The sequence below is a fragment of the Garra rufa genome, unplaced genomic scaffold (assembly GCF_049309525.1).
Source record: "Garra rufa unplaced genomic scaffold, GarRuf1.0 hap1_unplaced_007, whole genome shotgun sequence".
In the NCBI taxonomy this organism is placed as follows: Eukaryota; Metazoa; Chordata; class Actinopteri; order Cypriniformes; family Cyprinidae; genus Garra; species Garra rufa.
This window is the reverse complement of record NW_027394282.1, coordinates 695928-710705: the sequence shown is the minus strand read 5'-3', so window position 1 is coordinate 710705 and position 14778 is coordinate 695928. Positions and strand designations below refer to the sequence as shown.

General features: G+C 49.0%; 11 non-coding genes across 11 annotated transcripts; all 11 read right to left on the bottom strand.

Annotated features, from left to right (window-relative positions):
* Nucleotides 1-760: 760 nt before the first annotated feature.
* trnal-uag (transfer RNA leucine (anticodon UAG)) lies at nt 761-842 on the bottom strand. The gene has a single exon. It is a non-coding gene; the product is annotated as a tRNA-Leu (tRNA).
* A 1017-nt stretch (nt 843-1859) lies between these two features.
* trnal-aag (transfer RNA leucine (anticodon AAG)) lies at nt 1860-1941 on the bottom strand. Its single transcript has one exon. It is a non-coding gene; the product is annotated as a tRNA-Leu (tRNA).
* Nucleotides 1942-3054: 1113 nt separating this feature from the next.
* On the bottom strand, nt 3055-3136 carry trnal-uag (transfer RNA leucine (anticodon UAG)). The gene has a single exon. It is a non-coding gene; the product is annotated as a tRNA-Leu (tRNA).
* Nucleotides 3137-4153: 1017 nt separating this feature from the next.
* Nucleotides 4154-4235, bottom strand: trnal-aag (transfer RNA leucine (anticodon AAG)). Its single transcript has one exon. It is a non-coding gene; the product is annotated as a tRNA-Leu (tRNA).
* Nucleotides 4236-5337: 1102 nt separating this feature from the next.
* On the bottom strand, nt 5338-5419 carry trnal-uag (transfer RNA leucine (anticodon UAG)). Its single transcript has one exon. It is a non-coding gene; the product is annotated as a tRNA-Leu (tRNA).
* Nucleotides 5420-6436: 1017 nt separating this feature from the next.
* On the bottom strand, nt 6437-6518 carry trnal-aag (transfer RNA leucine (anticodon AAG)). Its single transcript has one exon. It is a non-coding gene; the product is annotated as a tRNA-Leu (tRNA).
* A 1113-nt stretch (nt 6519-7631) lies between these two features.
* Nucleotides 7632-7713, bottom strand: trnal-uag (transfer RNA leucine (anticodon UAG)). The gene has a single exon. It is a non-coding gene; the product is annotated as a tRNA-Leu (tRNA).
* Nucleotides 7714-8677: 964 nt separating this feature from the next.
* Nucleotides 8678-8759, bottom strand: trnal-aag (transfer RNA leucine (anticodon AAG)). Its single transcript has one exon. It is a non-coding gene; the product is annotated as a tRNA-Leu (tRNA).
* A 1102-nt stretch (nt 8760-9861) lies between these two features.
* Nucleotides 9862-9943, bottom strand: trnal-uag (transfer RNA leucine (anticodon UAG)). The gene has a single exon. It is a non-coding gene; the product is annotated as a tRNA-Leu (tRNA).
* Nucleotides 9944-10981: 1038 nt separating this feature from the next.
* Nucleotides 10982-11063, bottom strand: trnal-aag (transfer RNA leucine (anticodon AAG)). The gene has a single exon. It is a non-coding gene; the product is annotated as a tRNA-Leu (tRNA).
* A 1055-nt stretch (nt 11064-12118) lies between these two features.
* On the bottom strand, nt 12119-12201 carry trnal-uag (transfer RNA leucine (anticodon UAG)). The gene has a single exon. It is a non-coding gene; the product is annotated as a tRNA-Leu (tRNA).
* Nucleotides 12202-14778: the final 2577 nt, after the last annotated feature.

Below are 14778 nucleotides of genomic sequence, written 5' to 3'. Positions count from 1 at the left end.
TAGCCTTCCAAAACTCTGTCTTGGCAGTAGTGGGATTCAAACCCACGCCCACGAAGAGACTGGAGCCTTAATCCAGCGGCTTAGACCACTCGGCCACGCTACCCTGCCACAGCCGCCTTCGTGGGCCCTTTTTTTTTCTTGTCGCGCTTCGCCGCAAGCTGATGCCTTGTAATTCGAAGCCGTAAAGGCATCCTTTATACAGGGGTATGCAGTCCTACTCCTGGTGGCCCCCTTCCTGTGGAGTGGAGGTCAGCATCAAGCAGGCTCCTGATTGGTTAACGCGGCGCGAATTGACGCAGAAGTTCCGATTTTTCACCTCGGGCAGCAGACGCGAATTCTTGTCAGACGCGTGATTCACAAAAAAGCACAATTCGAGCTTAACGCACCTAACGCGCCAGACGCTCAATTCGCGCCATTCGCGAGAACTAGACGCGCGGATGAGGCAAATTCGCGTCTACCGCGCCGCGCTAAACGCCTCATTCGCGCCGCAAGAACTCCAGGCGCGTGTAAACACGTCTTACCATTGACTTAACATTGAAATCACTCGGACCAGACGCATATTCCCGTTTGGTGTGAGCGTAGCATTAGACCGTGCGGCCATGCTACCTCGTCGGGTTGCGCTCCAAGGGTCTCTTGGACAGGTGGTACGGCCTCCCTAATACTTACTCTGCAGAACTGCTGCAGTCTAATCCTGTTTGCGTGAAATAATCCCGCTGCCAAACGGGTTACAGGGCCTCCCTGCCTTGGTTAAAATGGCTGCTGGCAGCGATGGGATTCGAACCCACGCCCCCGAAGAGACTGGAGCCTAAATCCAGCGCCTTAGACCACTCGGCCACGCTACCCTGGGATTCTCACTTTCGTGGGCCATTTTCTGCCCTCTTCCCCCACCCCAAATATAGAGAGAACGTCGGCCGCCGGACCTTCTATGCAAAGCCTCTGGAATGCGGGCAAAGAACATTTTTTTTGCGTACGCACAATAGCCTTCCAAAACTCTGTCTTGGCAGCAGTGGGATTCAAACCCACACCCCCGAAGAGACTGGAGCCTTAATCCAACGCCTTATGCTACGTTCACACCAAACGCGAATACGCGTCTAAATTCTGGCCTGCCGCTTCTATTTACACGCCTGACCACTTTGTGTTCATTCGCCCGTCAAGAGCGAAATGGACGCGCATGAAAACAAAAGTTTGAAGTGAAATTTACGCGCGTCAGGTGCGTCAGAGAGGCGAAAGTTTCAAAAAGTTTCGAACCCCATTGGCAGCCATCTTTTTACAAGACGTCTGTTGTTGAACGGTCATTTATCGAGAGTGTCACTGCTCTGTATTGGCTCTGGAGAGCAGAACAGCGGTGTAGGGATCATCGTCGCTGTATTTGGGTTGCGCTTCGCCACAAGCTGATGCCTTGTAATTCGCCGCCGTAAAGGCATCCTTAATACAGGGTATGCAGTCCTACTCCTGGTGGCCCCCTTCCTGTGGAGTGGAGGTCCATCTCTGATCAAGCACACCTGAATCCGCTAATCAAGGCCTTTGGGGCTTATGTGGAAACGATAGCCAGCTGTGATGCATTTAAAATCAAAATGATCAGGCAGCTGTTATTTCACCCAAAACTTTTCATGAGTAAAACTGGCTGTCTCCATTCTTGTAGACTACTCATTGTTTTTCATTAATATAATTTATTGCACCTCTCCTATGATTGTAAATTATTGGTGTGCCTCTGTTGGAATGGAGCAGAGGCTGGGACAAGCTTTAAGCACTGACTTTGCTAAATGGCAAAGAATGCGAAAGCGGCTAAGTTTGGATGAGCATGCAGCGTCACTTCTCCAGTCGCTTCGCAGCCTCAGGAACTTTCCAAAAGACTTCCCTGGCAGCGGTGGGATTCGAACCCACGCCCCCGAAGAGACTGGAGCCTTAATCCAGCGCCTTAGACCGCTCGGCCACGCTACCTTGTCATGGTGTGTTCCACGGGTCTTTACGACAGGTCAAACGGCCTCCCAAATACTGACTCTGCGGAACGGCTGCAGTCTAATCCTGTTTGCGTAAAACAAGCCCGCTCCCAAGCGGGTTAGAGGGCCTCCCTGCCTTGGTTAAAATGCCTGCTGGCAGCAATGGGATTTAGACTGGAGCCTAAATCAAATGCCTTAGACCTCTCGGCCACGCTACCCTGGAATGCTCACTTTCGTGGGCCCTTTTCTGCCCTCTTCCCCCACCCCAAAGATAGAGAAAACGTCGGCCGCCGGACCTTCTTTGCAAAGCCTCTGGAGTGCGGGCAAAGAATGTTTTTTTGTGTATAGGCACAATAGCCTTCCAAAACTCTGTCTTGGCAGTAGTGGGATTCAAACCCACGCCCCCGAAGAGACTGGAGCCTTAATCCAGCGGCTTAGACCACTCGGCCACGCTACCCTGCCACAGCCGCCTTCGTGGGCCCTTTTTTTTTCTTGTCGCGCTTCGCCGCAAGCTGATGCCTTGTAATTCGAAGCCGTAAAGGCATCCTTTATACAGGGGTATGCAGTCCTACTCCTGGTGGCCCCCTTCCTGTGGAGTGGAGGTCAGCATCAAGCAGGCTCCTGATTGGTTAACGCGGCGCGAATTGACGCAGAAGTTCCGATTTTTCACCTCGGGCAGCAGACGCAAATTCTTGTCAGACGCGTGATTCACAAAAAAGCACAATTCGCGCTTAACGCACCTAACGCGCCAGACGCTCAATTCGCGCCATTCGCGAGAACTAGACGCGCGGATGAGGCAAATTCGCGTCTACCGCGCCGCGCTAAACGCCTCATTCGCGCCGCAAGAACTCCAGGCGCGTGTAAACACGTCTTACCATTGACTTAACATTGAAATCACTCGGACCAGACGCATATTCCCGTTTGGTGTGAGCGTAGCATTAGACCGTGCGGCCATGCTACCTCGTCGGGTTGCGCTCCAAGGGTCTCTTGGACAGGTGGTACGGCCTCCCTAATACTTACTCTGCAGAACTGCTGCAGTCTAATCCTGTTTGCGTGAAATAATCCCGCTGCCAAACGGGTTACAGGGCCTCCCTGCCTTGGTTAAAATGGCTGCTGGCAGCGATGGGATTCGAACCCACGCCCCCGAAGAGACTGGAGCCTAAATCCAGCGCCTTAGACCACTCGGCCACGCTACCCTGGGATTCTCACTTTCGTGGGCCATTTTCTGCCCTCTTCCCCCACCCCAAATATAGAGAGAACGTCGGCCGCCGGACCTTCTATGCAAAGCCTCTGGAATGCGGGCAAAGAACATTTTTTTTGCGTACGCACAATAGCCTTCCAAAACTCTGTCTTGGCAGCAGTGGGATTCAAACCCACCCCCCCGAAGAGACTGGAGCCTTAATCCAACGCCTTATGCTACGTTCACACCAAACGCGAATACGCGTCTAAATTCTGGCCTGCCGCTTCTATTTACACGCCTGACCACTTTGTGTTCATTCGCCCGTCAAGAGCGAAATGGATGCGCATGAAAACAAAAGTTTGAAGTGAAATTTACGCGCGTCAGGTGCGTCAGAGAGGCGAAAGTTTCAAAAAGTTTCGAAGCCCATTGGCAGCCATCTTTTTACAAGACGTCTGTTGTTGATCGGTCATTTATCGAGAGTGTCACTGCTCTGTATTGGCTCTGGAGAGCAGCACAGCGGTGTAGGGATCATCGTCGCTGTATTTGGGTTGCGCTTCGCCACAAGCTGATGCCTTGTAATTCGCCGCCGTAAAGGCATCCTTAATACAGGGTATGCAGTCCTACTCCAGGTGGCCCCCTTCCTGTGGAGTGGAGGTCCATCTCTGATTAAGCACACCTGAATCCGCTAATCAAGGCCTTTGGGGCTTATGTGGAAACGATAGCCAGCTGTGATGCATTTAAAATCAAAATGATCAGGCAGCTGTTATTTCACCCAAAACTTTCCATGAGTAAAACTGGCTGTCTCCATTCTTGTAGACTACTCATTGTTTTTCATTAATATAATTTATTGCACCTCTCCTATGATTGTAAATTATTGGTGTGCCTCTGTTGGAATGGAGCAGAGGCTGGGACAAGCTTTAAGCACTGACTTTGCTAAATGGCAAAGAATGCGAAAGCGGCTAAGTTTGGATGAGCATGCAGCGTCACTTCTCCAGTCGCTTCGCAGCCTCAGGAACTTTCCAAAAGACTTCCCTGGCAGCGGTGGGATTCTAACCCACGCCCCCGAAGAGACTGGAGCCTTAATCCAGTGCCTTAGACCGCTCGGCCACGCTACCTTGTCATGGTGTGTTCCACGGGTCTTTACGACAGGTCAAACGGCCTCCCAAATACTGACTCTGCAGTCTAATCCTGTTTGCGTAAAACAAGCCCGCTCCCAAGCGGGTTAGAGGGCCTCCCTGCCTTGGTTAAAATGCCTGCTGGCAGCAATGGGATTTAGACTGGAGCCTAAATCAAATGCCTTAGACCTCTCGGCCACGCTACCCTGGAATGCTCACTTTCGTGGGCCCTTTTCTGCCCTCTTCCCCCACCCCAAAGATAGAGAAAACGTCGGCCGCCGGACCTTCTTTGCAAAGCCTCTGGAGTGCGGGCAAAGAATGTTTTTTTGTGTATAGGCACAATAGCCTTCCAAAACTCTGTCTTGGCAGTAGTGGGATTCAAATCCACGCCCCCGAAGAGACTGGAGCCTTAATCCAGCGGCTTAGACCACTCGGCCACGCTACCCTGCCACAGCCGCCTTCGTGGGCCCTTTTTTTTTCTTGTCGCGCTTCGCCGCAAGCTGATGCCTTGTAATTCGAAGCCGTAAAGGCATCCTTTATACAGGGGTATGCAGTCCTACTCCTGGTGGCCCCCTTCCTGTGGAGTGGAGGTCAGCATCAAGCAGGCTCCTGATTGGTTAACGCGGCGCGAATTGACGCAGAAGTTCCGATTTTTCACCTCGGGCAGCAGACGCGAATTCTTGTCAGACGCGTGATTCACAAAAAAGCACAATTCGCGCTTAACGCACCTAACGCGCCAGACGCTCAATTCGCGCCATTCGCGAGAACTAGACGCGCGGATGAGGCAAATTCGCGTCTACCGCGCCGCGCTAAACGCCTCATTCGCGCCGCAAGAACTCCAGGCGCGTGTAAACACGTCTTACCATTGACTTAACATTGAAATCACTCGGACCAGACGCATATTCCCGTTTGGTGTGAGCGTAGCATTAGACCGTGCGGCCATGCTACCTCGTCGGGTTGCGCTCCAAGGGTCTCTTGGACAGGTGGTACGGCCTCCCTAATACTTACTCTGCAGAACTGCTGCAGTCTAATCCTGTTTGCGTGAAATAATCCCGCTGCCAAACGGGTTAGAGGGCCTCCCTGCCTTGGTTAAAATGGCTGCTGGCAGCGATGGGATTCGAACCCACGCCCCCGAAGAGACTGGAGCCTAAATCCAGCGCCTTAGACCACTCGGCCACGCTACCCTGGGATTCTCACTTTCGTGGGCCATTTTCTGCCCTCTTCCCCCACCCCAAATATAGAGAGAACGTCGGCCGCCGGACCTTCTATGCAAAGCCTCTGGAATGCGGGCAAAGAACATTTTTTTTGCGTACGCACAATAGCCTTCCAAAACTCTGTCTTGGCAGCAGTGGGATTCAAACCCACACCCCCGAAGAGACTGGAGCCTTAATCCAACGCCTTATGCTACGTTCACACCAAACGCGAATACGCGTCTAAATTCTGGCCTGCCGCTTCTATTTACACGCCTGACCACTTTGTGTTCATTCGCCCGTCAAGAGCGAAATGGACGCGCATGAAAACAAAAGTTTGAAGTGAAATTTACGCGCGTCAGGTGCGTCAGAGAGGCGAAAGTTTCAAAAAGTTTCGAACCCCATTGGCAGCCATCTTTTTACAAGACGTCTGTTGTTGATCGGTCATTTATCGAGAGTGTCACTGCTCTGTATTGGCTCTGGAGAGCAGCACAGCGGTGTAGGGATCATCGTCGCTGTATTTGGGTTGCGCTTCGCCACAAGCTGATGCCTTGTAATTCGCTGCCGTAAAGGCATCCTTAATACAGGGTATGCAGTCCTACTCCTGGTGGCCCCCTTCCTGTGGAGTGGAGGTCCATCTCTGATCAAGCACACCTGAATCCGCTAATCAAGGCCTTTGGGGCTTATGTGGAAACGATAGCCAGCTGTGATGCATTTAAAATCAAAATGATCAGGCAGCTGTTATTTCACCCAAAACTTTTCATGAGTAAAACTGGCTGTCTCCATTCTTGTAGACTACTCATTGTTTTTCATTAATATAATTTATTGCACCTCTCCTATGATTGTAAATTATTGGTGTGCCTCTGTTGGAATGGAGCAGAGGCTGGGACAAGCTTTAAGCACTGACTTTGCTAAATGGCAAAGAATGCGAAAGCGGCTAAGTTTGGATGAGCATGCAGCGTCACTTCTCCAGTCGCTTCGCAGCCTCAGGAACTTTCCAAAAGACTTCCCTGGCAGCGGTGGGATTCGAACCCACGCCCCCGAAGAGACTGGAGCCTTAATCCAGCGCCTTAGACCGCTCGGCCACGCTACCTTGTCATGGTGTGTTCCACGGGTCTTTACGACAGGTCAAACGGCCTCCCAAATACTGACTCTGCGGAACGGCTGCAGTCTAATCCTGTTTGCGTAAAACAAGCCCGCTCCCAAGCGGGTTAGAGGGCCTCCCTGCCTTGGTTAAAATGCCTGCTGGCAGCAATGGGATTTAGACTGGAGCCTAAATCAAATGCCTTAGACCTCTCGGCCACGCTACCCTGGAATGCTCACTTTCGTGGGCCCTTTTCTGCCCTCTTCCCCCACCCCAAAGATAGAGAAAACGTCGGCCGCCGGACCTTCTTTGCAAAGCCTCTGGAGTGCGGGCAAAGAATGTTTTTTTGTGTATAGGCACAATAGCCTTCCAAAACTCTGTCTTGGCAGTAGTGGGATTCAAACCCACGCCCCCGAAGAGACTGGAGCCTTAATCCAGCGGCTTAGACCACTCGGCCACGCTACCCTGCCACAGCCGCCTTCGTGGGCCCTTTTTTTTTCTTGTCGCGCTTCGCCGCAAGCTGATGCCTTGTAATTCGAAGCCGTAAAGGCATCCTTTATACAGGGGTATGCAGTCCTACTCCTGGTGGCCCCCTTCCTGTGGAGTGGAGGTCAGCATCAAGCAGGCTCCTGATTGGTTAACGCGGCGCGAATTGACGCAGAAGTTCCGATTTTTCACCTCGGGCAGCAGACGCAAATTCTTGTCAGACGCGTGATTCACAAAAAAGCACAATTCGCGCTTAACGCACCTAACGCGCCAGACGCTCAATTCGCGCCATTCGCGAGAACTAGACGCGCGGATGAGGCAAATTCGCGTCTACCGCGCCGCGCTAAACGCCTCATTCGCGCCGCAAGAACTCCAGGCGCGTGTAAACACGTCTTACCATTGACTTAACATTGAAATCACTCGGACCAGACGCATATTCCCGTTTGGTGTGAGCGTAGCATTAGACCGTGCGGCCATGCTACCTCGTCGGGTTGCGCTCCAAGGGTCTCTTGGACAGGTGGTACGGCCTCCCTAATACTTACTCTGCAGAACTGCTGCAGTCTAATCCTGTTTGCGTGAAATAATCCCGCTGCCAAACGGGTTACAGGGCCTCCCTGCCTTGGTTAAAATGGCTGCTGGCAGCGATGGGATTCGAACCCACGCCCCCGAAGAGACTGGAGCCTAAATCCAGCGCCTTAGACCACTCGGCCACGCTACCCTGGGATTCTCACTTTCGTGGGCCATTTTCTGCCCTCTTCCCCCACCCCAAATATAGAGAGAACGTCGGCCGCCGGACCTTCTATGCAAAGCCTCTGGAATGCGGGCAAAGAACATTTTTTTTGCGTACGCACAATAGCCTTCCAAAACTCTGTCTTGGCAGCAGTGGGATTCAAACCCACCCCCCCGAAGAGACTGGAGCCTTAATCCAACGCCTTATGCTACGTTCACACCAAACGCGAATACGCGTCTAAATTCTGGCCTGCCGCTTCTATTTACACGCCTGACCACTTTGTGTTCATTCGCCCGTCAAGAGCGAAATGGATGCGCATGAAAACAAAAGTTTGAAGTGAAATTTACGCGCGTCAGGTGCGTCAGAGAGGCGAAAGTTTCAAAAAGTTTCGAACCCCATTGGCAGCCATCTTTTTACAAGACGTCTGTTGTTGATCGGTCATTTATCGAGAGTGTCACTGCATCGTCGCTGTATTTGGGTTGCGCTTCGCCACAAGCTGATGCCTTGTAATTCGCCGCCGTAAAGGCATCCTTAATACAGGGTATGCAGTCCTAATCCTGGTGGCCCCCTTCCTGTGGAGTGGAGGTCCATCTCTGATCAAGCACACCTGAATCCGCTAATCACGGCCTTTGGGGCCTATGTGGAAACGATAGCCAGCTGTGATGCATTTAAAATCAAAATGATCAGGCAGCTGTTATTTCACCCAAAACTTTTCATGAGTCTCCATTCTTGTAGAATACTCATTGTTTTTCATTAATATAATTTATTGCACCTCTCCTATGATTGTAAATTATTGGTGTGCCTCTGTTGGAATGGAGCAGAGGCTGGGACAAGCTTTAAGCACTGACTTTGCTAAATGGCAAAGAATGCGAAAGCGGCTAAGTTTGGATGAGCATGCAGCGTCACTTCTCCAGTCGCTTCGCAGCCTCAGGAGCTTTCCAAAAGACTTCCCTGGCAGCGGTGGGATTCGAACCCACGCCCCAGAAGAGACTGGAGCCTTAATCCAGCGCCTTAGACCGCTCGGCCACGTTACCTTGTCATGGTGTGTTCCACGGGTATTTACGACAGGTCAAACGGCCTCCCAAATACTGACTCTGCAGTCTAATCCTGTTTGCGTAAAACAAGCCCGCTCCCAAGCGGGTTAGAGGGCCTCCCTGCCTTGGTTAAAATGCCTGCTGGCAGCAATGGGATTTAGACTGGAGCCTAAATCAAATGCCTTAGACCTCTCGGCCACGCTACCCTGGAATGCTCACTTTCGTGGGCCCTTTTCTGCCCTCTTCCCCCACCCCAAAGATAGAGAAAACGTCGGCCGCCGGACCTTCTTTGCAAAGCCTCTGGAGTGCGGGAAAAGAATGTTTTTTTGTGTATAGGCACAATAGCCTTCCAAAACTCTGTCTTGGCAGTAGTGGGATTCAAACCCACGCCCCCGAAGAGACTGAAGCCTTTATCCAGCGGCTTAGACCACTCGGCCACGCTACCCTGCCACATTCGCCTTCGTGGGCCCTTTTTTTTTCTTGTCGCGCTTCGCCGCAAGCTGATGCCTTGTAATTCGAAGCCGTAAAGGCATCCTTTATACAGGGGTATGCAGTCCTACTCCTGGTGGCCCCCTTCCTGTGGAGTGGAGGTCAGCATCAAGCAGGCTCCTGATTGGTTAACGCGGCGCGAATTGACGCAGAAGTTCCGATTTTTCACCTCGGGCAGCAGACGCGAATGCTTGTCAGACGCGTGATTCACAAAAAAGCACAATTCGCGCTTAACGCACCTAACGCGCCAGACGCTCAATTCGCGCCATTCGCTAGAACAAGACGCGCGGATGAGGCGAATTCGCGTCTACCGCGCCGCGCTAAACGCCTCATTCGCGCCGCAAGAACTCCAGGCGCGTGTAAACACGTCTTACCATTGACTTAACATTGAAATCACTCGGACCAGACGCATATTCCCGTTTGGTGTGAGCGTAGCATTAGACCGTGCGGCCATGCTACCTCGTCGGGTTGCGCTCCATGGGTCTCTTCGACAGGTGGAACGGCCTCCCTAATACTTACTCTGCAGAATTGCTGCAGTCTAATCCTGTTTGCGTGAAATAATCCCGCTGCAAAGCGGGTTAGAGGGCCTCACTGCCTTGGTTAAAATGGCTGCTGGCAGCGATGGGATTCGAACCCACGCCCCCGAAGAGACTGGAGCCTAAATCCAGCGCCTTAGACCACTCGACCACGCTACCCTGGGCTTTTCACTTTCGTGGGCCATTTTCTGCCCTCTTCCCCCACCCCAAATATAGTGAGAACGTCGGCCGCCGGACCTTCTATGCAAAGCCTCTGGAATGCGGGCAAAGAACATTTTTTTTTGCGTACGCACAATAGCCTTCCAAAACTCTGTCTTGGCAGCAGTGGGATTCAAACCCACACCCCCGAAGAGACTGGAGCCTTAATCCAACGCCTTATGCTACATTCACAACAAACGCGAATACGCGTCTAAATTCTCGCCTGCCGCTTCTATTTATACGCCTGACCACTTTGTGTTCATTCGCCCGTCAAGAGCGAAATGGACGCGCATAAAAACAAAAGTTTGAAGCGAAATTTACGCGCGTCAGGTGCGTCAGAGAGGCGAAAGTTTCAAAAAGTTGTGAACCCCATTGGCAGCCATCTTTTTACAAGACGTCTGTTGTTGATCGGTCATTTATCGAGAGTGTCACTGCTCTGTATTGGCTCTGGAGAGCAGAACAGCGGTGTAGGGATCATCGTCGCTGTATTTGGGTTGCGCTTCGCCACAAGCTGATGCCTTGTAATTCGCCACCGTAAAGGCATCCTTAATACAGGGTATGCAGTCCTACTCCTGGTGGCCCCCTTCCTGTGGAGTGGAGGTCCATCTCTGATCAAGCACACCTGAATCCGCTAATCAAGGCCTTTGGGGCTTATGTGGAAACGATAGCCAGCTGTGATGCATTTAAAATCAAAATGATCAGGCAGCTGTTATTTCACCCAAAACTTTCCATGAGTAAAACTGGCTGTCTCCATTCTTGTAGACTACTCATTGTTTTTCATTAATATAATTTTCAAATTCGTTGAATTGTTTTTTTGTTTTTTATTGCACCTCTCCTATGATTGTAAATTATTGGTGTGCCTCTGTTGGAATGGAGCAGAGGCTGGGACAAGCTTTAAGCACTGACTTTGCGAATGCGAAAGCGGCTAAGTTTGGATGAGCATGCAGCGTCACTTCTCCAGTCGCTTCGCTGCCTCAGGAGCTTTCCAAAAGACTTCACTGGCAGCGGTGGGATTCGAACCCACGCCCCCGAAGAGACTGGAGCCTTAATCCAGCACCTTAGACCGCTCGGCCACGCTACCTTGTCATGGTGTGTTCCACGGGTCTTTACGACAGGTCAAACGGCCTCCCAAATACTGACTCTGCGGAACGGCTGCAGTCTAATCCTGTTTGCGTAAAACAAGCCCGCTCCCAAGCGGGTTAGAGGGCCTCCCTGCCTTGGTTAAAATGCCTGCTGTCAGCTATGGGATTTAGACTGGAGCCTAAATCAAATGCCTTAGACGTCTCGGCCACGCTACCCTGGAATGCTCACTTTCGTGGGGCCCTTTTCTGCCCTCTTCCCCCACCCCAAAGATAGAGAAAACGTTGGCCGCCGGACCTTCTTTGCAAAGCCTCTGGAGTGCGGGCAAAGAATGTTTTTTAGTGTATAGGCACAATAGCCTTCCAAAACTCTGTCTTGGCAGTAGTGGGATTCAAACCCACGCCCTCGAAGAGACTGGAGCCTTAATCCAGAGGCTTAGACCACTCGGCCACGCTACCCTGCCACATTCGCCTTCGTGGGCCCTTTTTTTTCTTGTCGCGCTTCGCCGCAAGCTGATGCCTTGTAATTCGAAGCCGTAAAGGCATCCTTTATACAGGGGTATGCAGTCCTACTCCTGGTGGCCCCCTTCCTGTGGAGTGGAGGTCAGCATCAAGCAGGCTCCTGATTGGTTAACGCGGCGCGAATTGACGCAGAAATTCAGATTTTTCACCTCGGGCAGCAGACGCGAATTCTTGTCAGATGCGTGATTCACAAAAAAAGCACAAATCGCACTTAATGCGCCAGACGCTCAATTCGCGCCATTCGAGCGAACTAGACGCACGGATGAGGCGAATTCGCGTCTACCGCGCCGCAAGAACTCCAGGCGCGTGTAAACACGTCTTACCATTGACTTAACATTGAAATCACTCGGACCAGACGCATATTCCCGTTTGGTGTGAACGTAGCATTAGACTGTGCGGCCATTCTACCTCGTTGGGTTGCGCTCCAAGGGTCTCTTCGACAGGTGGAACGGCCTAATACTTACTCTGCAGAACTGCTGCAGTCTAATCCTGTTTGCGTGAAATAAGGCCTCCCTGCCTTGGTTAAAATGGCTGCTGGCAGCGATGGGATTCGAACCCACTCCCCCAAAGAGACTGGAGCCTAAATCCAGCACCTTAGACCACTCGGCCACGCTATCCTGGTATTTGCATTTTCGTGGGCCTTTTTCTGCCCTCTTCCCCCACCCCAAAGATAGAGAGAACGTCGGCCGCCGGACCTTCTTTGCAAAGCCTCTGGAATGCGGGCAAAGAACTTTTTTTTTTTTTGCGTAGGCACAATAGCCTTTTGGCTAATTGCGGGACCCGCGGGTTGAAAAAAAAAACCCGACTCGCGCATCACTACCGTGACGCCGGAGAACAGAAGTAACGTTACTCTCGCCAATGTTTACTAAATTAATTGCATGTTTGTGTAATGTTAGTAGTGTATTGTGCAACGTGTCCTTGAGCTCTCCGCACTTTGTTGATGTGAGCTAACGGTGGTCTTAAAGGTTGTATCAGCGATTTCTAGCCTAAAACATAAAGTGTCAAATTCAGCTGACCTTTCATCACGATCCGCTCGCTGCCTGCCCCATAAACTGTCTGTGAAAAAACCGCGTCTCTCTGGTCAGCCTAGGGTCCGAGATATGCCAAAAAAACAATTGGCACTACCAACCTTTCCACACAAAAACAAACAGTGTTCCAACCAATCAGCGTCAGGGATTTGGTGTTGTGGATTTTCGCCCCGCCTCCCTCACATCCCTGTGTTACGGTTTAACTGGTTACCGTGTTATCTGGTGACCAACTTCCTGGTTCAGGTCCTCAGCGCCAGATGTGATGGACCGAACGCTGCAGATTCGCCGATTCTGAAAGCACAAATTGACGTGATATTAAGCTGTCTAATAAACGCACACTTGCTCATTAGATGTTTTTGATATTCTTGTAAAGATGACAAATTATTGGTATGATCGCCCGTAGCGGCTGAAATACGAAAAAAATAGTAATAAGTCTGTTTGGCACGGGTTTCGAACACGCGCTAAAAATAGTCGCATTGTGAAGTGACAGCAATGAACGCACTGAGCTAACGAGCGGCTTTAATTCAGTCACTGATTGTTGCAAACAAATCAGAATTTTACTCTCGGCGTGATATGTAGCTGGCTGAATCAAAAAAATGTGCCCGTGTTAACTTGTGACCTGTGTTTACTGTTATGAAATTGAATATTATAGTAAACGTATATTACATTTTATGGTTTGTGATGTAAAAGTACATTTCCTGGAGTCACAGACAATTGTAAATTCGAGGCTACTGTGGCTAATTAACAAACGCTATCGTTAAACTATTTACTATAGTAAAAACATGGTACATTTTCTTCAGAGACTAGCTGTCTCGTTTGATAAATATATAAAAAATGACGTTATTTACACGTTGGTTTTGACATTTTTCTCTTATAAATACTTAAAAAGTGACTTAAATAGACATGATTTTGTTATAATCAAATGAGATTTTCTAGTGACATGTAATATTTGTAAGCAGCTTTTTAACTGGAAATAACGTAAATTTATTGCAACAGTAAAATTAGATTTTGGCTAGCAAACAAGTTCACACAGGCAACACAGGGTCACAAGTTAACACAGAAGTTAACACAGGCAAATTCAAAGAATCATAGACTGAAGCTACCTTATGCCAAAGTGTAAAAAATAACAGTGTGTTTGAATAGCTCGCTGTGATTGCATCTGCTATAATACTATGTGCAGTCTATTACATATAGGTTAAAATCCTGTGTCAAGCTTTTTAGCTATTTCATTTTTGCAATCAAATATTAGCAGACACCCATTATATAATGGTGCTACACAATGTGTTATTTGTAGGCCTAAATATCTAAATATATTTGTAAAGTAAAGTAGTACATAAGGCAAGGTAAAAGGTTAGTAAGATAAAAGCACACTCCGAAAATTGATCTAAGTTTGTAATTAGAGGGATTTCTAATTTAAAAAAAAAAAGAAAGAAAAGAAAAAAAACATACCTTGGGCCTAATTGGTACCACAGTGAGTAATGGTGAAAAAAAGACAATGTTTTCCTTTAAAAAGATATCTTTACAAAGACATGCATGAAGCTTAAATATATTGTGGACTAAGCATCATATTAATTTTCATTGTGCCCACTTTAAGAAATGCTTCTTTTTTTTTTTATCATTCAAGAGAAGCTTGTGTTGACTGCTTGCATGCGTCTTGTGGCACTGTATACAATTAAGCCTATAAAAAAAAATGTGAATTTAGTGATTTTTTTACACAATTGGGGCTAACTCAACATTGCCAAATGTGTCAGGGAATTAACAAATCACTGAATTGGTTAAAATCATAATTTGCATAAAATATGTTTTTCCCTTTTTTATTTGACTTTAAAGCTGAAAGTGGGCTTAATAGGTACATTTACCCCAGCATTTACATGCAGCTTGTTGTCTATAGAAAAGGCTATATTTTATATATTGTTTACTTTAAAAAAAAACAGCTATCGAACGCAAATCACAATTAAACACGTTTACAAAGTAACATTTATAAGCAGACTAGAATTTATGTTACATTTCATTCGCTACAATCAAGAAATCAAGTCTAATGTTTCCAAAGTATTTATAGTAGAAAAACGGCAAAAATAACCTGAATTAATGTCAAGTTTTATATTAATCAAATGAGACATAAGCTTGTCTATTAAGAAAATGTATCATGTTTTTACTATAGTAAATA